This window comes from Callithrix jacchus, chromosome 12 (genome assembly GCF_049354715.1).
Source record: "Callithrix jacchus isolate 240 chromosome 12, calJac240_pri, whole genome shotgun sequence".
Classification (NCBI taxonomy): Eukaryota; Metazoa; Chordata; class Mammalia; order Primates; family Cebidae; genus Callithrix; species Callithrix jacchus.
This window is the reverse complement of record NC_133513.1, coordinates 65,010,636-65,034,978: the sequence shown is the minus strand read 5'-3', so window position 1 is coordinate 65,034,978 and position 24,343 is coordinate 65,010,636. Positions and strand designations below refer to the sequence as shown.

The window sequence follows — 24,343 nt, the reverse complement described above, 5'->3', positions numbered from 1 at the left end:
CCTTTGTTAGTTGTATTCCTAGGTCTTTTATTCTCTTTGTAGCAATTATGAATGGGAGTTTGCTCTTGATTTGGCTCTATGTTTGTTATTGGTATATAGGAATGCTTGTGATTTTTGCACATTGATTTTGTATCCTGAGACTTCACTGAAGTTGCTTATCAGTTTGAGAAGATTTTTTTTTCTAGTTGATAATGCTTTTAATCATCATAACATCTTTAATGCAGTGCTTTCAGATTTAGAGCTATTGGGATTTGTTACACTCTCTCAAGGGCATCCGGTTTGGGATACCACCTGTAGGCAGTGTGACTACCAGTTCACAATCTGATAAAAGCAAGAAAAAGTTGCTATGAGAAGAATGACTCAGCTCCCAGTCGAGCCTTGGTTTCACCAGAACTGGGCCTTTCCTGGGTCCAGTACTCCTGTTTTTCAGACCTGCAGAACTTTCTTACTATCTGCACATGAATCCTCACATGACAAGCAGCAAGAATGCTCTTTTCCTTATCTTTCTCACAACCTGTAATCCCAGCACTTTGGGAGGCTGAGATGAGCAGATTGCCTGAGGCCAGAAGTTTGAGACCAGCCTGGGCAACGTGGCAAAACAGTCTATGTACATATCCCAGGAAATTGCCTCACATTCATAAGGCTACTTGTATAAAGATGCTTGTCACAGGACATTGTTAGCAATCCAGATGACTATCATTGGGAGGATGGATCAATAAAATGTGGTAATGCACGCATTTTATCCTCCTTGCTATCACTTTCATCTCTTGATATCCCATTCCTCAGTTTGAGAAGATTTTGAGTTGAGACGAAGGGGTCTTCTAAATATACAATCATGTCGTCTGCAAATAGAGACAATTTGACTTCCTCTTTTCCTAATTGAATACCCTTTATTTCTTTTTCTTGCCTTATTGCTCTGGCTAGAACTTCCAATACTATATTGAATAGGAGTGGTGAGAGAGGGAATCCTTTTCTGGTGCCATATTTCAAAGGGAATGCTTCCATTTTTTGCCCATTCAATATGATATTGGCTGTAGATTCATCATAAATAGCTTTTACTATTTTGTGATATGTTCCATCAATACCTAGTTTGTTGAGAGTTTTTAGCATAAAGGGCTGTTTAATTTTGTCACAGTCCTCTGCATCTATTGAGATAATCATAGTTTTTGTCCTTGGTTCTATTTATGTGATGGATTATGTTTATAGACTTGCGTATGTTGAATCAGCCTTACATCCCCAGGATGAAGCCTACTTGGTTGTAATGGATACGCTTTTAGATGTGCTATTGCAATTGGTTTACCAATATTTTATTGAAGATTTTGGATCTATGTTCCCCATGGAGACTGGCCTGAAGTTTTCTCTTTTTTTGTTGAGTCTCTGCAAAAAACTTTTGTTGAGTTTTGGTATCAGGATGATGTTGGTCTCATAAAATGAGTTGGGGAGGACTCCCTCTTTTTGTATTGTTTGTAATAATTTCAGAAGGAACAGTAACAGTTCCTCTTTGTGTGTCTGGTAGAATTCAGCTGTGAACCCATCTGGACCTGGACTTTTTTTGGTTGGTAGGCAATTAGTTGCTGCCTCAACTTCAGCCCTTGTTATCGGTCTATTCGTGGTTTCAATTTCTTCCTGGTTTTGTCTTGGGAGCGTGCAAGTGTCCAGGAATTTATCCATATCTTCCAAATTTACTGGTTTGTGTGCATAGAGTTGTTTGTAGTAATCTCTGATGGTAGTTTGTATTGCTGTGGAATCAGTGATATCCCCTTTATCATTTTTTATTGCATCTATAAGCCCTGCTTTTTTTGTTGTTGTTCATCATTAGTTTGGTAAATCTTCTTCCATCCCTTTATTTGTGTATGTATGTCTTTGTAAATGGGATGGGTTTCCTGAAAACAGCACATTGATGGGTCTTGACTTTTTATCCAGTTTCCCAGTCTGTGTCTTTTTATTGGGGCATTTAGGCCATTTACGTTCAACAATAATATTGTTATGCATGAATCTGATCCTGCCATTTTGTTGCTGACTGTTTTTTTTGCCCATTAGTTGACTCGGTTTCTTCATTGCATTATTGGTCTTTGCCATTTGGTATGTTTTTGCAGTGGCTGTTGTTTGTTGTTCCTTTCCATGTTTAGTGTTTCCTTCTGGAGCTCTTGTAAGGCAGGTGTGGTGTTGATGAAATCTCTCAGTAATTGCTTGTCTGTAAATGATTTTATTTCTCCTTCACTTATGAGGCTTAGTTTGGCTGGCTATGAGATTCTGGGTTGGAAGTTCTTTTCTTTAAGGATGCTGAATATTGAACCCCACTCTATTCTGGCTAGTAGTGTTTCTGCCAAGAGATCTGCTGTGAGTTTGATGGGCTTCCCTTTGTGGGTGACCTGACCTTTCTCTCTGGTGGCCGTTGGCATTTTTTTCCTTCACTTCAACCCTAGTGAATCTGATGATTATATGCCTTGGGGTTGCTCTTCTTGAGGAACATCTTTGTGGAGTTCTTTGTATTTCTTTGATTTGACTGTTGTCCTGCCTTGGTAGGCTGGGGAAGTCTCCTGGGTAATATCCTGGAGAGTGTTTTCCAGCTTGGATTCATTCTCCCCATCACATTCAGGTACACCTGATTCAGATTCAAATGTAGATTATATCTTTTCACATAATCCCATATTTTGTAAAGGCTTTATTCATTTCTTCTCACTCTTTTTTCACTAGTCTTTCCTTCTCTTTTTATTTTATTGAGTTGATCATCTTCAGTCTCTGATATCTTTTCTTCTGATCGATTGATTTGGATTATTGATTGATTATTTGGCTTATTGATTGATTAATTATTGAAACTTGTCTTTGCTTCATGTAGTTCAAGTGCTGTGTTTTTTAGCTCCATCAAGTCACTTATGTTCTTCTTGAAGCTAGTTATTCTGGTTAGCATTTTGTCAAACCTTTTTTCAAAGTTTTTAGTTTCTTTGCATTGGATTAGAATGTGTTCCTTTAGCTCAGAGTAGTTTGTTATTACCCACCTTCTGAAGCCTGTTTCTGTCAATTCATCAAACTCTTTCTTTGTTGTATTTTGTTCCCTTGTTGGTGAGGAGTTGTGATCCCTTGAAGGAGAAGAGGCGCTCTAGTCTATGATGGTTTCATCTTTTTGTGCTGGTTTCTTCCCATCTTGATGGATTTATCTAGCTTTGATATCAGGGAGCTGCTTGATGAGGTCACTTGTCTGCCTGTTGAGGTGCTGCTGGGATGCCATCCAGTTGCTACATAGGCTTCCTGTGTCTTTTTGTTTACACAAGGAGATTAGGCCCACCTCTTTAATGGTGGGTGTCCCCACTTCTGCTGACCTGGAAGTGCTTCTGGGTTGTCAAGGACTCCATCCAGTTGCTTCATAGTCTTTCTGTGTTTTTTGTTTATATGTGAAGACTAGGTCTGCCTCTTTAATGGCGGGTGCCCTTTCCTCCATGGAGCTAGATCATTCAGGGTTCAGCTCGGATTGAGGCACTGGCTGTGAAACCCCAAAGTATTAATGCTTCAACCTGCTGGAGTTTGTAGGGGAGGGTACCTCCCAGTCGCATCGTCTCTCTCTCTGCTTTCAGCTCCCTCTCTGGTGGGGAGGGGCTGGTAGCTCAGTCTTCAAGCTCCCCTAGCTGACTTATGGCTTTATGGATTTGCTTAGATCTGTGCCGACAATCCCTGGCACCTGCCTGGATTATTATTCAACTCTGCACTTGCAATTCCCGGCGCTTGCAATTCCCAGTGCTTGACTGGCAAAGATCTCCTGTTCTGTGGATTGCTGAGGCTCTGGGGAAAGTTCCATATCTGTACCAGGATGCTGCGGGGGGATCCCCCAATTAAACAGTCACATGCACTTTCTGGGTGAAGCAGCACCCCTCCCCACCTCAGTCTGCCCTTCCTGGGCTTTGCTTACTGGCTGACCAGTTCCATTGAAATGAACCTGGTACCTCAGTTGGAGCTAGGAGATCTCCCACTTTCTGCATCTATCTTGCTGGGTGTTGTTGTACACCAGAGGTGTCCCTATTCAGCCATCTTGTCCCCCAATCATCGAGTGAGTTTCTTAATCCTGAGTTATAATTTGATTGCACCGTGGTCTTAGAGGCTGTTAGTTATGATTTCTGTTCTTTTGCATTTCTTGAGGAGTGTTTTACTTCCAATTATGCAGTCAATTTTAGAATAAGTGTGATGTGGAGCTGAGAAGAATGTATATTCTGTCATTTTGGGGTGGAGAGTTCTATAGATGTCTATTAGGTCTGCTTTGTGTCAGGCCTGAGTTCAAGTCCTGGATATCCTTGTTAATTTTCTGTCTCATTGGTCTGTCTAGTATTGACAGTGGGATGTTAAAATCTCTCACTATTATTGTGTGGGAGTCTAAGTCTCTTTGTATGTCATTAAGAACTTGCTTTATGTATCTGGGTGCTCCTGTATTGGGTGCATATATATTTAGGATAGTTAGCTCTTCTTGTTTCATTAATGCCTTTACCATTATGTAATTCCCTTCTTTGTCTCTTTTGATCTTCGTTGGTTTAAAGTCTGTTTTATCATAGACTGGGATTGCAACCCTTGCTTTTTCTGGCTCTCCATTTGCTTCGTAAATCTACTTCCATCCCTTTATTTTGAGCCTATCTATGTCCTTGCACGTGAGATTTGGTTTCCTGAATACAGCACCCTGATGGGTCTTGACATTTTATCCAATTTGCCAGTCTGTGTCTTTTGATTGGGGCATTTAGCCCATTTACATTTAAGGTTAATGTTGATATGTGTAAATTTGATCATGCCATTTTGATACCAGCTGGTTGTTTAGCCCATTAGTTGATGCAGTTTCTTCATAGTGTCAATGGACTTTACAGTTTGGTTTGTTTTTTCAGTGGCTGGTACTGGTTATTCCTTTCCATGTTTAGTGCTTGCTTCCTTCAGGAGCTCTTGTAGTACAGGCTTAGTGGTGATGAAATCTCTCAGCAGTTACTCGTCTGTAAAGGATTTTATTTCTCCTTTGCTTATGAAGCTTAGTTTGGTTGAATATGAAATTCTGGGTTGAAAATTCTTTTGTTTTAGGATGTTGAATATTGGCCCCCACTCTCTTCTGGCTTGTAGGGTTTCTGAAAAGAGATCCACTGTGAGTCTGATGAGCTTCGCTTTGTGGGTAACCTGACCTTTCTCTCTGGCTGCCCTTAGCATTTTTTCCTTCATTTCAACCCTAGTGAATCTGATGATTATGTGCCTTGGAGTTGCTCTTCTTGAGGAATGTTTTTGTGGTGTTCTCTGTATTTTCTGTATTTGAATATTGGTCTGCCTTGCTAGGTGGGGAACTTTTCCTAGATAATATCCTGAAGAGTATTTTCCAACATGGTTTTGTTATCCCTATCACTTTCAGTACACTAATCAAATATAGATTAGGTCTTTTCACATAATCTCATATGTCTTGGAGGCTTTGTTCATTTGTTTTCACGCTTTTTTCTTTAATCTTGCTTTCTCACTTTATTTTATTAAGTTGATCTTCAAACTCTGATATCTTTTGTTCTGCTTGATTGATTTGGCTATTGAAACTTGTATATGTTTGACAAAGTTCTTGTGCTGTGTTTTTCAGCTCCATCATGTCTTCTCCACACTGGTTATTCTTGTTAGCATTTCGTCTAACCTTTTTTCAAGGTTCTTAGTGTCCTTGCATTAGATTAGAACATCTTCATTAGCTTGGAGAAATTTGTTATTATCCACCTTCTGAAGCCTGCTTCTGTCAATTCATCATACTCATTCTCCATCCAGATTTTTCCCTTGGTGGTAAAGGGTTGTGATTCCTTGGAGGAGAAGAGGCATTCTGGCTTTTGGCATTGTAGACTTTTTGCACTAAAGTTCAAAGACCAAAGCTATATAAATCCACAAAGATGGTTTCTTCTCATCTTTGTGGATTAATATAGCTTTGGTCTTTGAACTTGGTGACTTGTGGATGGGGTTTCTGAGGGGATGTCCTTTCTGTTGATTTTGAAGCTATTTCTTTTTGTTTGTTAGTTTTCCTTCTAGCAGTCTGGCCTCTCTGCTGCAGGTCTGCTAGAGTTTGCTAGAGATCCAAACAAGACCCTGCTTGCCTGGGACTCACTCAGAAGGGCTGAAAAACAGCAAAGATTGCTGCCTGTTCCTTCCTCTGGTAGCTTCACCCCAAAAACCATACCGGCCAGATGTCAGTCAGAGCTCTCTTGTATGATGTATCTCCCAATTAGTGTACATAGTAGGACACATAGCCACTGGAGGAGGCAGCCTGTCCCTTAACAGAGCTCAAGCACTGTGCTAGGGGATCTGTTGCTGCCTTCAGGGCTGCCAGGCAGGGATGTTTAACTCTGCTGAAGTGAAACCCACAACTTTCCTCTTTTCCCAGGTCCTCTGTCCCAGGAATGTGGGGGCTTTGTAAGTCCCTGATGGGCTGCTGTCTTTTTTTTTTTTCTGAGATGCCCTTCCCAGGAAGAAAGGGATCTACTTGACAGTCTGCCTGTAGAGGGCTTGCTGAGCTGGTCTGTGCCCAGCTGCTGTATAAACTTACCGGCAGCTTTGTTTACACAATGCTGAATTGTGAATTCCAATGCTGAAACAGCCTACTGGAGCCTCAGCAATAGTGGGTGCTCCCATCCCTCACCAAGCTCAAACCTCCCAGGTCAAGCTCAGACTGCTGTGCTGGCTATGAGAATTTCAAGCCAGTGGATCTTAGCTTGCCAGTCTTTATGGGAGTGGGACCCATCAAGCTGGCTTGCTTGGCTCCCTGGCTTCAGCCCCCTTTTTCAGGGGGAATGTTCTGTCTTGTTGGCATTCCAAGTGCCACTCAACTAAAATGGCTGCCCAGTTTTGTGCTTGGAAACACAGGCACTGGCATTGTAGGCATCCAAGGGAATCCCCTGGTTTGCAGGTTGTGTAGACCATGGGAAAAGCACAGTATCTGAGCTGGTGTGCTGGAGTGTCTGGAAAAGTCCCTAATGGCTTCCCTTGGCTGGGAGAGACAGTTCTCCAGCCCCTTGCAGCTCCCAGGTGAGGCTATGCCCCACCCTGCTTTGGCTTGCCCACCTTGGGCTATTCCCACTGTCTAATCTGTCCTGATGAGATGAACCTGGTACCTCAGTTGGAAATGCAGCACTCACTCATCTTCTGGCATGCTCAGCTCTACAGACTGGAGCTGCTCGTATTTGGCCATCTTGGCAAAAGTCCCCAAAATCTAATTAAAATGTAATTCCTAATGTTGGAGGTGTGGCCTGCTAGAAGGTGATAGATCTTAGATGTGGATTCCTCATTGATTGGTGCTGTCATTCTTGCAATTGTGAGGGAGTTCTTATGAGATTTGATTGTTTCCAAGTGTGTAGCACCTCCCACCCATGCTCTTGCTCTTGCTCTCACCATGTGATGTGCCTGTTCTCGCTTCATCTACCACCATAAATAAATGTTTTCTGAGGCTTCCCCAGAATCTAAGCAGATGTTGGCACCATTCTTATACAGTCTGTAGAACCAATTAAATATCTCTCTCTTTTTTTTTTTTTCAAATAAATTACCCAGTCTCCGGTGTTGGTTTGTAGCAATGCAAGATCCTAACACATCATCCTCAAATTCCTATGATGAATCATACTTGATCATAGTAAGTGATTTTTTTTAATGTGTTGATGGATTCAGATTGCTAACATTTTGCTCCGGACTTTTGCCTCTATGATATTATCTTGTAGTTTTCTTTTATTTTTATGTCATTATGTGGTTTTGGTATCAAGGTAATGCTTGCCTGGTAGAATGAGTTAGAAATATTCCTTCCTCTTCAATTTTACATAATACCTTGAGAAGAACTGGTATTAATTCCTTGGAAGTTTGGTAGAATTCAGCACTGAATTTGTCAGATCCTAGGCTTCTCTTTGATGGGTGATTCTTCTTTTATTATGGATTAAATTTTTTTACACATTATTTGTCTGTTCAGGTTTTCTATTTCTTCATAATTCTGTCTTGATTTATTTTTTCCAGATTTCCAATTTGTTGACTTATAGTTGGTCATAAGAGTTTCTTATGACCTTTTTATTTCTGTTGACAAATTATTTATAATGTCTTTTTTCTTCTCTGATTTTATTTATTTGAATATTCTCTTTTTTATAGTTTAGCTAGAGTTTTTTAAAAAAATTTTGTTTACCTTTTTAAAAAAAATGTTTTTCTTTTTTTTTTAGAAAGAGAAAGGAAGAAAAAGAACAGAAAAAAGAATGAAAGAGAGAAAGAAAGAGGGAGAGAGAACGGGCATCTTGCTCTATTGCCCAGGCTAGAATGTAGTCTAAAACTGGGTATTAAAAACCTCTTTTATGCCAATAAATGTGCTTAACAATGGAGACAGGAAGGAATAAGGGAGGAAAATAACAAACAAGCAGCTAACCAATATTTCATTTAAACCTGTGAAATGCTATGCAATTGCTGAGGAGTGATTTACTTCCAATTTTATGGTCACTATTAGAATAGGTGTGATGTGATACTGAGATAAATGTATGTTTTGTGGATTTAGGGTGGAGAGTTCTGCAAATGTTTATTAAGTTTACTTATTCCAGGTCTGAGTTCAAGTCCTGGATATCCTTGTTAATTTTCTGTCTGGTTGATCTGCCTAATATTGACAATGTAGTGTTAAAGTCTCCCACTATTATTATGTGGGAGTCTAAGTCTCTTTGTAAGTCATTTAGAACTTGCCTTATATATCTGGGTGCTCCTGTATTGGGTAACTATATATTTAGGTTCGTTAGCTCTTCTTGTTGCATTGATCCTTTTACCATTATGTAATGTACTCCTTTGTCTCTTTTGGTCTTTGTTGCTTTAAAGTCTATTTTATCAGAGATGAGAATTGCAACTCCTGCTTTTTATTTTTTCTCTCTCCATTTGGTTGGTAAATCTTCCTCCATCCCTTTGTTTTGAGTCTTTGTGTATCCTTGCATGTGAGATGGGTATGGATGCAGTATACCAATGGGTTTTGGCTTTTTATCCAACTTGCCTGTCTGTGTCTTTTGATTGGGGCATTTAGTTCATTTAAATTAAGATTTATATTGATATATATGAGTTTAATACTGCCATTTAATTCTAGCTGGCTGTTTTGCCCATTAGTTGATGTAAATTCTTCATTATGGTGATGCTCTTTACCTTTTGGTATGTTTTTGGAATGGCTGATACTAGTTGTTCTTTTCTATGTGTAATGCTTCTTTCAGAAGCTCTTGTAAAGCAGGCCTGATGTTGAGGAAATCTCTGAGTACTTGCTTGTTCACAAAAAATTTTATTTTTCCTTCACTTATGAAGCTTAGTTTGGCTGGATATGAAATTCTGGGTTGAAAATTCTTTTGTTTTAGGATGTCAATATGGGCCCCTATTCTCTTCTGGCTTGTAGGATTTCTGACAAGAGATCCACTGTGAGTCTGATGAGCTTCACTTTGTGGGTAACTCGACCTTTTTCTCCGGTTTTCCTTAGCATTTTCTCCTTCATTTCAACCCTGGTGAATCTAATGATTATGTTACTTGGGGTTGCTCTTCTTGAGGAGTATCTTTGTGGTGTTCTCTGTATTACCTGGAGTTGAGTGTTGTCCTGCCTTGCTAGGTTGGGAAAGTTTTCCTGGATGATATTTTGAAGAATATTTTCCAGCTTGGATTCATTCTCTTTGTCACACTCAGGTACACCTATCAAACGTAGATTAGGTCTTTTCACATAGTCCCATATTTCTTGGAGACTCTGCTCATTCCTTTCTATCCTTTTTTCTCTAAACTTGTCTTCTTGTTTTATTTCATTAAGTTGGTCTTTGACCTCTGATATCCTTTCGTCCGCTTGATCAATTTGACTGTTAAAACTTGTGCATGCTTCGTGAACTTCTCATATTGTGTTGTTCAACTCTATTAATTCACTTATATTCCTCTCTAAATTGTCTATTCTCATTAGCATTTTATCAAACCTTTTTTCAAGGTTCTTAGTTTCTTTGCATTGGGTTAGAACATGTTCTTTTAGCTCACAGAAATTTCTTATTATCCACCTTTTGAAGCCTGATTCTGTCAATTCATCACACTCATTCTCCATCAGGCCTTGTTGCTGATGAGGAGCTGGGATCCCCTGTAGGAGGAGAGACATTCTGATGTCGGATATTTTTAGCCTTTTTGCACTGATTTCTTCCCATCTTTATGGATTTACCCACCTGTCATCTTTGTAATTGCTGACTTTCAGATTGGGTCTCTGAGTGGACATCCAGCTTGTTGGTGATGAAGTTTTTTCTGTTTTTTAGTTTTCCTTTGGCAGACACCCCTCTCCCACAGAGCTGGACCTTCCAGGTTCAGCTGTGCTTGCTGTGAAACTCTCAATCTTCAGTGCTTCCAGTTGCTGTTTTTTTGTGGGGTTTGGACCAGCTGAGCCCGATCACCTGGCTGCCTGTCTCAGAGCCGCCGCCTCTTCTTCTTCTTCTTCTTCTTCTTCTTCTTCTTCTTCTTCTTCTTCTTCTTCTTTTTTATTTCAATGGTCAACTCTCTCCCAGGTGGTCCAGTCACCCACTGAAAAGGTGTAGGAATCTGTGTAATTTCCCCTGCGGCGACCCACTGCACTGGCTAAAACAGTGGCATTGAGATTCATGGTGGTTTTCTGCCTGGGAATATCCCGGTCTGGCTCCCTGCTTCAGTTCCCCCTTCAATTAGCTGAATGGGCAACTCTGCCTTCCCAGAGCTCCATACACCAACTAAAAGGGCACCCAGTCCCATATACTTCATACTGAAAACCGCTGCCCAGGGGTGCCAGCAAAACAGCTGTGCTGGACAAAAGAGTCGCACTGGTGACCTGTGGGGCTCCTCCACTGGGAATCTCCTGGTTCGTGGGCAACAAAAATTCTTCTGGAGGTGTGGCATCCACTCACTCTCTGCGCTTTCACTGGGAGCTACAGTCCTGAGCTGCTGCTAATCGGCCAACTTGGATCTCTCTCCAGATGGTTGTTTTTTAGTATTGTTTTTAAATCTCCATTTTCTTTGTTTCTACTGTGATGTTTGTTATTTATTTTCTTCTACTAATTTTTCATTTGCCTGTTTAGAGTTTCTCTAGTTCCTTGAAGTATACCAGTGGTGTTTAATTTGATATCTTTTTACTTTTTTAATGTACAAATCATTGCTCTAGCATTTTCTCTTTGACATGCTTCTGCTATATTTCATAGGGTTTCATTTTCACTATCTCAGGAAATATTCAGAAACTTTTCTTCATGGGTTTACAAGAGCATGCTGTTTCATTTCTATGTATTTGTAGAGCTTCCATCATTCATTCTGTTATTGATTTCTAGTATTATTCCATTGGGTTTAGACGAGTGCTTGACTTGATTTTCATTTTTGAAAATATTCTAAGCCTTGTTTTGTGATTCAGCATATAGTCTATTCTAAAAGTTGTTCCATGTGCACTTGAAAAGAATGCATACTTTGTAGTTGTTGAATAGAATGTTTTGTAAATGTCTATTAGGTTTATTTGATCTAGAATGCAGTTGAACTCTGATTTTTTTTGTTGATTTTTCTCCTTGGATCACTCATTCATTGCTAAAAAGGGGAGTAGTAAAGTTTTCCACCATTAATGTCTTGCTGTCAATCTCTTTCTTTAGGTTAATATTTGCTTTATATATTTAGATGATTCAGTGTTGACTGCAAATGTTATGTGTTGCAAATGTTATGTGTTACAACTGTTATGAGAGCTTTGTCATTGCATAATAATCTTCTTTGTATTTATTTTTACAGTACTTGACTTAAAGTTTATTTAAGTATAGCTATTCCTGCTTTTTATGGGGTGCACATTTGTGTAAAATGTTTTTTCTTTACTTCACATTCAGCTCACTTGTATCTTTATAAATGGAGTAAGTTTCTTGTAGGCAGCATATAGTTGGATGTGTATTGCGAGGAGCGGGGATTTGTGAGGGTATGTTGTATGTGTTAAATCCATTAAACCACCCTATGTATTTTAATCAGTGAATTCATTTATATTCAAGGTTATTATTTCTAGGCAAAGACTTTACTGTCATTTTTTCACTTTTTTAAGGTGTTTTTGAGATTCCTTTATTTTTCTGTCTTATTTGTGGTTAAGTGATTTTTCTCTAGTATTCTTTGGTTCAGCAGTATTTATTTTTAGTGAATTTATTATGTTTTAATATTTTAAACCATTATTTTTCAAAATTTTGAATTTTAGTGTGTCAATTTACAACTTTTTACATTTCCTTTCTCTTGAACTCTTGTTGTTGTTAGCATTAATTGTTTTTTCTTTTAGATACTAAAAGATGTAAGTGATACTATATATAGATATAAATGATACCTATGGTTCCAGCTACTTAGGAGGTTGAGGCAGGTGGTTCATTTGAGCAAAAATCCAGTCAGCTGAGATCATGCCACTGCACTCCAACCTGGGTGATAGAGTAAGCCCTGCCTCAGAAATAAATAATTAAATAAATAGATGTAAGTAATTTATATACAATTATACTTTTCTTTTTTTGTTTGATTTTCTTTTTGGGACAGAGTCTCACTTTGTCACCTATGCTGGAGTGCAGTGGCATGATCTCAGTTCTCTGCAATCTTGTCCTTCTGGGTTCAAGTAATTTTCCTGCCTCAGCCTTGAAGTAGCTGGGACTACAGTTGCATGCCACCACTCCTGGATAATTTTTGTATTTTTGGTAGACATGGGGTTTCACCATGTTGCCCAGGCTCATCCCAAACTCCTTACCTCAGGTGATTCACCCACCTGGGCCTCCCAAAGTGCTGGGATTACAGGAGTGAGTCACCACACCTGGCCCAATTACAGTTTTCTGAGTGTTCTGAATTTATCTATTTACTATTACCAATGAGTTTTATACCTTAAGACATTTTCTTTCTGCATGTTAGCATTCTTTTCTTTCAGATTAAAAACTTCCTTTAGCATTTTAGTAGGTCTGGTGTTGATGAATTCCCTCAACTTTTGCTTATCTTCAGAAGTCTTTATCTTTTTTTTATGTTTGAAGAATACCTTTGCTTGGTAAAATATTCTTAGTTGGCTGGTTTTTTTCTCCTTCAGTATTTTGAATATATCATTTTCTCCTTTCTTGCCGGGTTTCTGCTCAGAAATGTGCTGAACGCTGCAATAGGACCCTATGTCTTTTTTCTCTTCTAATTTTTAGTGTTCTTTCTTTGTCTTTAATTTTTGATAATTTGATCATAATTTGATGGGTGTTGGGGAATTCCTTTTGGGTTAATTTGATTGGTAACTTCTGTGTTTGTCTTGTAAGTGAATGTTCTTTTCTATACCTAGATTTAGGAAATTTTTAGCTATAATTTCATTTAATATGTGTTCTAGGTTTATTTTCCCTTTTCTCCTTCAGAAACTCCTATTATGTGGAGGTTAGTTTACTTAATTGTGTCCCACAATTCCTGTAGGTCTTCTTCATCATTTTTTTTTCTTTATTCCTTTTGCTTCTCTGATTGAGTAATTTTATATGTCTGTCTTCAAGTTCACTGTTTCCTCTGATTATGTCTACTGTAAAAGCTTTCTATTGAGTTTTTCAGTTGAGTTATTGTATTCTTTATTTCTAGGATTACTGTTTGGGTTTTAAAAATGTTTTCTTTCTGTGAAATATCTCATTGTTTTTATGAATTATTTTCCAAATTTTAGTTAATTTTCTGTTTATATTTTATTGTGATTCCCTGATACTTTTAAAGGAGATTATTCTGAATTTGGAATTCAGCCATTTTATAGATCAGTTCTTCTGTGGACATTATAGAACTTTGTTGATTTCTTCTGAGATGTCATATTTTCCTGATTTTTTATAATCCTTGTATATTTATATTGATGCCTCAGCCTTTCTGGTTTTTGCAGGTGTTTTTTTGTGGTCTTAGACTATTACAACTTAATGTCAGAACTTAACTGCTGGCCAACTTTTGACTCTGACTGGGGAGTACTTAGTGCGTATCAGAATTTAAATGCTGCACTGGAATGAAATGCTTTACCGTTGTTTGTTATTTGGAAAAGACTTATTCCAAGCATCAGAACTGACTCAACATTTTATCTGCTTCTAGGTCAGAAGAAGGTGCCACACAAACCAAAAAGGGACTTCGGCATTTTCAGAGCTCATAACCTCTACAGTGCTATGAGACTTGACAGTCTCCTTAGCATGGCATTGCTGCTGAGCAGAATGCAAAGCAGCTACCAAGATTCACAGGAGAGTTGCTGCAATCAGCTCTCCTGATTTTATCTTTAATTCACCCAGGTCATTCAGTCCTCTTAGAATTCTCAGTGTTTTCCATGGGATGAGGCCCATATAGACTTCCCAAGAAGACTCCTCAACTGATAGGATAACTGAATGTTTATTTTCAACTCCCAATTCCTTCCAACTCAGACATTCCAAATGAAGAGAAATTTTCTGTGAGCTGTGTTAATGTGGCTTGGGGTAGGGGGTAGCACATTCTAAAATCATTTATTTTATCAGTCACAGTTTCTCTCATTTCTGCAGGCTCTCTCAGTTTTTCTGCTTCTCTCTCAAGCTCTAGTAAGTTCATGGTAGTTTTATCGTCTTTGAATAGTTGCTACTTATGCCTTTGTGGGGGAAGCAATGTTAAGTGTCTTCTATTCTTTATCTTGCTGGACAGAAGATTTTGTAAATTGTGAATATAATGTACAGTTATCTGTTAGAGAACTTGAAATAATATATACTTCCTAGTTGACTAATTTTACTAATTTTGGCTCTACTATAACAAACTGTTTTTAAGTTTAAAGTAATTGTATTATGTCTGAACTGAATAATTCAGGGGTTTTTTCAATGGTTTCTATTTATTTATTCAAAGTATCATTTAGTTCACATATTGTTTTCTTGATTTTGTTTCATTGGCTACCTGAGTTCACATATAGCTCATTGAACTTCTTTAAGACTTAGTTTTTATCCTTTGCTAAGCTGTTTAAGGATCCTCATTTGTTTAAGATTAGTTATGAAACTTTATTAGTTTCATTTGGTGTTGTCATTTGCCTGATTCTGTAGATTTGCATTGCTGTCTATGCATTTAAAAGTGAAAATACTTCTTCCAGTCTTTGTGGGCTGGTTTAGCAAATAAAGACATTCTCCTGTTTTGTCAGCAGACTGACATCAGATGGGCATTTTACAAAATTTCTAAGAGTCACAAGGTATATGAAATGAACATTTATCTATATAATATAGCCAATTTCTACTTAAAGAAACAAAGCATATTAAAAGGCTTTAATAATCAGAAAAAAACATCTTTTGTTTAAGTTTTGGGTTTAAGAAGCAAAATAAAAATAAAGGGAATTTTAAAGAACAGAGTATATAATTTATACATGATTCTAACCCTTTAACAGATGAATCATTAAAGTATTGAAGAACTAGATATTTCAAAATAAAGTAGCGTGAAGTTATGTCAGATAATAAGGTAATTATATCTTAGAATTTTACATTGTTTAAGATAGCTCATTGAAATGACTTAATGTGCCATATAATATGTATAACTATATCATATGTATTAGCTAAAAGATAATGACAACTATATACTGATAAAACATGTTTTTTTTTGAAGTATATACCTTAATATTAAATACAAAACACAAATAAATATATCACAAGGTAGAAATGTCTCAAACCACAAAAAAGGAAATGTGCATGAAACAATTTAGCACATGTCAGGTTATATATTCTATGAAGAGTAGTGGCTTGTTTTATTCTTCCCTCTTTCCTTCCATTTCCTTCTCTTTACCTTCCTTTCCCTATCCTTTTTTAAAATTCTCTTGTATCTCTGACAATTTCCTATTTCCTTCTAGTAACTTCCAAAGAAAATGAAAGTTACACAAGGTCTACTCAAAGGCTATGGAATTAAAAAGGAATTAGAGATAATTTTAAAATTTAAATTAAAAATATTATTGTAATTTCAAACAACTTGAATAAAAGGAAAAAAATTAAATGAAAAAACCATGAACTTTCCTTAGTGAGAGGTGGGACAAGAATGTCAGAATACAGAAAGGAAATGCAAATATAGTAATGTCTGTCTTTAGTTCCTTTATACCATCAGGAAAACTTTACCTGACCATGTTGCAAGAGAATTAATCATCATTTCCAGATTATGCTCTTTCTTTTAACAGACTGTGAATCATAGAAAAGAAATCTATTTTGGCTTAACTCTCACTAAATACAAAATGGTACAACTGATTATATTTATTGTCTGCCTATGGTGGTTTCCCATGCAGGCTTTCCCTTTATTAGGAGCAAACAACTACAGAGGAAGAAAACTAGCTCAGAAAGTAGAAGAGTAGAGAGGAGAATTCTGAGGGGAAAAAAAAATAAAAGAAGAAACTTTTGTAAATAAATTGATCCCATAGTGTAAGAGCAATCTTAGAAAATAGGATTTGGTCTGAAACCATTTCTTGTTCTACCATAATTATATATTCCAGATGAGATAAGACATTATTGAACTTCTACACAGTATCCGCCAGTGCTGAGTTTTCTAGGCATTATGAAGAAAAACACACTTAGATGGCTCCTATGATCTTGTCATATATTTCAGTCAGTGTTAATATTAAAGTCCTCATTTTCAATGTTCTCCTCAAAACACCTTTGATTTTATATTTTTGTTAGGCATGAATGGAAGAAAAAGGACATTCTGTTTATTGGAAATGAAGTACAAATAAAAATGGTTTTCACAACCCTAAGGCTATATGTAGAGGAGAGAACTGAATTTGCAGTTTTGGCTTAACTAATTGGTCACTTTACTCAACGGGAAATGTAAGCTACAAATGTCATGAGCAAAATAAAGCATATCTAAGTTCTAATCCTATCTGTAACACTTACAACTTTGGAGAAGATAGTAATCTCCCTCAACCTCTGTTTTTTAAATGATACAGGAAAATAACAACATTTTTAGTTGCCTATAGTTGTTATAAATATTTGTTGAGATAAATGTAAAATATATAGAGTGCTTATGATATAAAATGCATTAAATATGTTTTTATTTTAATGATGGTATGATTAATGATTTTAACAAACTTAATTCTAATCATTAAAATGCAAAAAATGCAGAAAAGAACAATCTTATTGTTCAGAATAAATCATTTCTTAAAATCTTGCTGTATTTCCTTTGGATTTTATCATTACGTATTTACAAAAAGTAATATCAGATTATTATACAAAGTTCAAACAAGAGAGAAAAAATATATAATAATAAAATAAAAACAATTTATATCACAACAGAAGAATTATTTGCTTTAGATTAACCTTATTACAAATAGAGATAGAGATGAAAGATTACACTATTAGAAAGAAGGTAGTGAAGTTTAAAATCCAGTTCAGGTAATACCTGAGCTTGGAGTTCCTCTTTAAAGAACATTTATTCTCAAATTATGATTTCTGAGGCAACTTGATTCTATATATCCGAGTTGTGATTTTTATATGTACATCACACTATAATATAGCTATTGGTATCACTATCAATTGTTGCCTTTGGTTTTATAGCCAATTATTTTCAATTACTTGCGTAGTTTTTTGTGTGTGTCTTAATAAAATAATTTTTACATCTTTAAATTACTGTTTTCTTCTTATGACCGACAAGTCTTTTACTCTAAAAATTTAAAACTTTCTAAATCAGTTCATTATAATCACTCACTATAAATGTTAATCACCAGGACAAGAATATGTCTTAATTTATACTGTATTTAGTGCTAGGCATACACATGCACCCACAGACACACACACACACACACACACACACACACACACACACACACACATATAGATGGAGTCTCACTCTGTTGCCCAGGCTGGAGTGCATTGGTTTGATCTTGGCTCACTGCAAACTCTGCCTCCCAGGTTCAAGTGATTCTCCTGCCTCAGCCTCTAGAATAGCTGGGATTACAGGCCCCAGCCACCATGCCCAAATAATTTTTGTATTTTAGTAGAGATGAGGTGTCACCATGTTGGCCAGACTCGTCTTGAACTTCTGATCTCAAGTGATTCACCAGCCTCATTCTCCCAAAGTGCTAGGGTTACAGGCATGAACCACCAAGCCCAGCCACATGATATCTGTTCAACATTATATATGAAAGAGAAAAGGCACCTTTACCAAAATCATATATTGTAATAAATATTCTTGCTTTGTTTTGATTTTCTGAAACCTGTGGAAATATCTTAAAATTTTCTAGAGATTTTAGAATCTGTTTTATCCTTTTTGGCAGAAGTGTCACAATATCATAACTTACTATGGAACTGACCATGGATTTCCAGCAGATGCCATATGCTGAGCAGAAACAAGAGAGGTGATTGTTTTGATTAGGCTGTTTTATAAACTCATCACAGCTGAACTAATCTGATCAAAAGTCATGGTTCAAACTATGTATCATGCAGTAGTTGTTGGATAAAACGTATATATATCCTTGATTATCCTGTATATGTCCTTAATCATACTGTAAGATTTAGAAATGTAGGAAATCTAAAGCAAACCAATTAGTTTATCTCACTGTACATTTAAGCCAACAAGGGCCCAAAGAAACACATCCCATGAGAGTAAAGGACAAAGCTAGTTAGTGGCAGAACTGGGCTGAAAACCAGAAGGATATCTTGACATCTAACCAAGACTTCTTTCTTTTCTCACTGTTGTTTTACTGACTGCATTTCTCATTTTCTTTCCTTTTCTAAGATCCAGACAGAACTCCTCTTAACTAACATTGATGGATGGACCACTGTGGACTGTGGTAGGTGCTATTTTCTCATATATTTCTATTTCATAAGGTTTATCTATTTTTTATTATATTAACTTTAAACCAATCTCTCACAGGTTTTTAATACTTCTTATCAAAATTATTGAAAATATGGAAATTATTTTTGCTAAAATGTCAACAATTTACTTCAACCAAATACAAGGATACCTCTATATTGAGTTTTGCTAAAGTTTTAATTTTTTTTAATGTGGGCATCCTTAAGTAACTATTATCTAATATATACATGATGTCATCTAAAGTACTGTAAACATTTACTAAATGATTACATAAAATATTTAGTCTTTAAGGATTTATATCTGATACAGGGCAAAGTCTGCATTGGAAGATTTCCTCATATTAAAATATAATTCTTCTTTTATTATTCAAAGTAAGATGAATAGAGATTCAGAGAATTTTTCCAAACACAGTAGAAGAAATATCTGACAAATTTTAAACTTTATTAATTGACAAAGACAATTTGGCAAAAGTTTGTAATTAAATTTTTGGCCAAAAAATAAATATAATGACTATTGTCAGCAACAGCAGCAGTATCATCAAAAATGAATATTTTACATATTTTTTCTGGACCTCAGTTATGTTTTATTCTTAGAAATACCTCCTTAGGCAAACTCCTTAACATAGTCCCTCAGTAATTTGGAGTCTTTTACAACAAGAATACTTATCAGGACTGAAGCAATAGCTTTAATTGTTGAATCTCCAGAACAATACTTAAAATTCATGAGGGTTAGATATTTTGATAACTCAGGTTTCTTAAAATAATAAAACAGCTTTTGTGTGGCACTTAATTAGAATTACTGGGAATATTAACATCATTTATTGTGGAAATTTACTAGATCAGCCTTCTTACTCAAAGTCATGTTAAGGAACAGAGTTAATCCAACAAATATTTATTACATATGTTACAATTAGTGGACTGAATGCTGAGAATTACTGTGAAGTTAACAAAAAAAACCAGTATAATGCAAACATAAAGGATAATCTGGGTATACTTTTTTAAATTAAATTTGAGGCACAAATGATCTAGAAACAATTCAAATTATTGATTTTATTCCTTTACAGACTTAACCTAAGAATTTGTGGGAAAGCATCAGTGCCACTAGCAAGCTGCAATTTCTTTGCTTTTTATGACTCATTTGCCTGTGCTTATGAAAATGTATTATTCAAATAGAAAACAAAACTCCAAATGCAATTGAGAAAGTAAAAACCACTTGAATTTGTCTGTCCCTTATATTTTGTTAACAAATTCCTTGAATATTATAATTTTTACTTCTTCCAAAAAAGGTCAGAGGGTACAATAATAGTTGTATATGTAAATTTATCCAAAATAATTTTCATTCAATAAATAGTAGAATACATTTAAGTTCAATAACTATTATGTCAATATCTACTTATAATTAAGTTAACAATAGTGCTAAATCACAGTTTTTCTATGAGAAAATTGACTTAAAATTAATTTTGAACAGTATTTTATGCAGATATACAATAAATATTTATCATTGATTTTCCTGGGCTAAACACTGTTAGATGTAATAAGAGGCAGAGAGATGAGTAAGAAATTACTGTCTACACTGTACAGTTTAAATGAGGCAACCGAGGCACTAAATGTAAGGTTCGAGTGAGGCAACTGAGGCCAGTTATTGAAATAAAGAAATTTAATCGGCTCCTGGGCAAGGTTCCATGGTCCTGGGGAAAGGGACCAGAGAAGTTGCTCCTGACTTCCCGAGGCATGGGGTATTCTAGCCAGTGAGGGTGTCATGATTGGTTATGAGGGAATAGGACATGAACGGGGCAAGCTGCTATTGGTAGGTAGGCAGGATTTCCGGTGAGCTGGCCACCCAGGAAGAGTGGGACCTGGATGGGGCAAAATGCTATTGGGCAGGTTTTGGCGGGGTTTCTTTTAAATTTTGGCAGGGTTTTCCACCGGTGGGCTAGGTGCTGAGTGCAGAGTTTCATGTTGAGTGCAGATTCTGGTGCAGAGTGCAGAAGTGGGCATTGGGGAAGCCACGTGGCAGAGCTAGATGCTGAGTGCAGGGCTTGATGTTGAGCGCAGAGTGGTGACGTAGTTTTCAGGTGCAGAGAGGGATGGGTGTGTCCGAGCTCCCAGCGAGGCAACCGGCCTTACACACACAGAGTTAAATATCTCTGTGCTCTCTAATTTTTCCAATAGAGTAACATTATCTTGAATTGATGCAGTTCTTCCAAAAGTTAGTTCTTCAAACACACTTTAATCAGTACTTTTATTTATAGATTTTTAGCAAAGCATTTGCTTCTGAATAATGAAAGAAAAATTCTAACACTGGATATTTTTAGGTCAATAACTATGCAGCTTTTAATCTACTTTCAGCATTTCTAAAATAACAGAAGCTATTCCTAGAAAATCCATTATATTTTTCTGTTTATTTAATTTGTTGAATAATGATAAAGGATTAAATCCACTTAAATTTTAACTCCCCTTCTCTTTCTTTAGGCCAGAGACAAAAAATCAGAAATAAATATTGAAGTACCTAAAATAATTCTCTTCTGTTTCAGTATTCACCACTTCTTTTTTTAATTTTTAGTTTTACTTTATTTTATTTTAGAGACAGAATCTTGCTTTGTTGCCCAGGCTGGAATACAGTGGCATCATCATAGCTCACTGCAGCCTCATATTCCTGGGCTCAAGTGATCCTCCTACCTCAGCCTCCCCATTAGCTGGAATTACAGATGTGTGCCGCCATATCTGGCTGATTTTTAAAATGTTGTTGTTGTTGTTGTTGTTGTTGAAACAGTCTTGCTTTGGTGCCCACTCTGGTTTTGAACTCTGACCTCAAGTGATCCTCTGACTTTCACCCCTCAAAGTCCTAGAATTACCGGTGTGAGCCACCATGACTGGTCCACCACAACTCTTTTAAGTTTACCCTTTTACCCAATCTTCTGTTTTTTAAAAACCATTATCTTATTTACCTTGGATTTTGTATTTTTTAGGCAAATGAAAAATTACTAATTATAGACTAAACTAAAACAAAGCAAAATAAAAGTCCATGAATCTTTAAAACAATTTGAAATGATTGAAGGACCACACTCTGTTTAGAGAAACACATTCTTAACATAAATAACTTGAGGAAATTTAGTCCTAGTACTCCTATATTTATTTTCTGTTAAAAAAATATCATTAAAAATTCATCCACATAGTGGTGATAAGACATATTTCACAGATCCATACTCATTCATTCATTCAGTAATTATTAAACAGTTAAACATCTACAAAGTGGTCAAGAGGGTATAAATTATTAAAAATGAAACAATATGAATCGGATGCATTAGTTGCTTGCAGCTTCATAAGGAAAACCTGACATGCATTTATTCAAATGTAATGCAAGAATAAATAATGACAAGATCAGGGATTTAAGAGATGAAATTCTAGATCTTAAGAAGTTTATTAGCTAATGGTGAGAGAAATTTAAATACGTACATTATTAATATAATGTAATAAAGTATTGCAAATAGAACAATGCCTAATTTTCTTATAGTCTTTAGGACTTTATGGAAGTTTTTAGGAAAGCTTCCATAATGTCAGAAATGAGTTTTTTTAAATATAACAAGCAAATAGTTTTATATTCAACATAGTACAATGAATGAAAGAAAGGATTAAATGCTGACTGGGCATGGTGGCTCAGGCCTGTAATCCCAACATGTCAGAAGGCCAAGGTGGGTGAATCGCTTGAGGTCAGGAGTTCAAGACCAGCCTGGCCAACATGGTGAAACCCTATCTCTACTAAAAAACACAAAAATTAGCAGGGCGCCATGGCACATGCTGGTAGTCACAGCTACTCAGGAGGCTGAGGCACAAGAATTGCTTGAACTCTGGAGGTGAAGGTTGCAGTGAGCCAAGATTGTATCAGTGTACTCTAGCCTGGGTGACAGAGCAAAACTTCCTCTCAAAACAAAACAAAGACAGAAAGAGAGAGAGAGAGAGAGAGAGAGAGAGAGAGAGAGAGAGAGAGAGAGAAAATGATGCAGAAAATACTCAGTTTTTGAATGAATGACACCAGAGAAGTCAGACTGCATGGGTGTGAAATCGTATTACATCACTTACTATTCCGTGTGACCCTGAGCAATTAACCCTGTTTTGGATAGGGTAGGAAAAACAATAATACTGATATCAAAGACTTATTTTAGAGATTAAATGAGCAGATTGAGATACAGTGCTTAAAATTATGCCCCATATTCAGCAATTACTCAATGAATATTATCTATCCTTACAAGACCTTATATAGAATATTACTTTCAATTGGAGGAGGAGTGAGTTTATTAAAGAATGCACAGATACCTATCACCCAGATTTTTGTTTCTAATATAATTCTCCAATAAAATGAAGTAAGGCTCCTTATAGAAATGGCACATTCTAGGACTTAGCAAGAATAAACAAAACAAACCTAAACAAATAAAGTAGAACATAACACCACAATGAATGAAAGTGGAGATATGTCAAAGAGACACAGGAGCCACTAAAAGAGTTCTCAATTGTCAAAGCCGAGACAATTTGAGCAATACAATAAAGTACTCTTGGATTATAACCCACAGAATAAAATAAATATCAGGGAGTCCATACAGATTTAAATACACAAATAGACTAGTAAATGAGAGCTGTTACACAATGGCAGGAAAAAAATGAATGACTCTAAAGTGGTGAAATCTGAAAAGCACTAGCCCAGGTCAACATTAACAGTAATGTCATTTTGATAATATATACTTCTTATATAGTTTGATGAGAATGGCATTTTAACTTTATGTGGCCTTCTTTAAAAGAAGTTTGATCAACAGAAAAACATTAGACAGATCTCAATAGAGAAACTTTACTAAACGTCAAATAAGTCAACTAAGATAAAATGTGAAACCTCCATCAAACGACTTTCCACAAAATACCTATTAGCTGACTCCAATCACATCTCCATTAATCTGCTTGGTAGATGTGAATCCAGCCCAAACATGTAGCATTTATTGACCAACATTAAAAAAAAAAAAAATCTCTGGATTTTGGAGATGGTTTTTATTGTTTTTGAGATGGAGTTTTGCTGTTGTTACCCAGACTGGAATGCGACGGCATGATCTTGGCTCATCGCAACCTCCGCCTTCTGGGTTCAAGCAATTTTCCTGCCTCCGCCTCCCATGTAGCTGGGACTCCAGGAGCACACCACCATGTCCAGCTAATTTTTGTATTTTCAGTAGAGACAGGGTTTCACCTTGTTGACCAGGATGGTCTCGATCTCTTGACCTCATGATCCACCTGCCTTGGCCTCCCAAAATGCTGGGATTATAGGCGTGAGCCACAGTGCCGGATTTGGAGATGGTCTTTTAAAGGTATTTCTATACCTTGGAGCCATTTGCAAGTCAGTGAGAATAAGTTATGTTTATGGGTAACAAAATGAGTGAGAATAGTAGTACATATAAAAAACAAAAGAAATGATGGATAAAGAAAATTGAAAATGGGAACCCAGCAAAAATATAAGTAATAAATCAGGGCAAGTAGATAAAAATATGCCCAAGTACAATAAGGGATAACCTGTTATGATACTGTATTTTTAGTTCCAGTGGTCTTAACTGTGTGTGTGTGTGTGTGTGTGTGTGTGTGTGTGTGTGTGTGTGCTGGGTATAGGCTGT

General features: G+C 36.5%; 1 long non-coding RNA gene across 1 annotated transcript in view; it reads left to right on the top strand.

Annotated features, from left to right (window-relative positions):
- LOC144578688 (uncharacterized) overlaps positions 1 to 24,343 on the top strand; it is an 867,227-nt gene that overhangs the window by 633,652 nt on the left and 209,232 nt on the right. Inside the window, exon 5 of the long non-coding RNA XR_013524955.1 lies at positions 18,622 to 18,676. This is a non-coding gene — a long non-coding RNA (uncharacterized LOC144578688). The remainder of the gene's footprint in view (positions 1 to 18,621; positions 18,677 to 24,343) is intronic.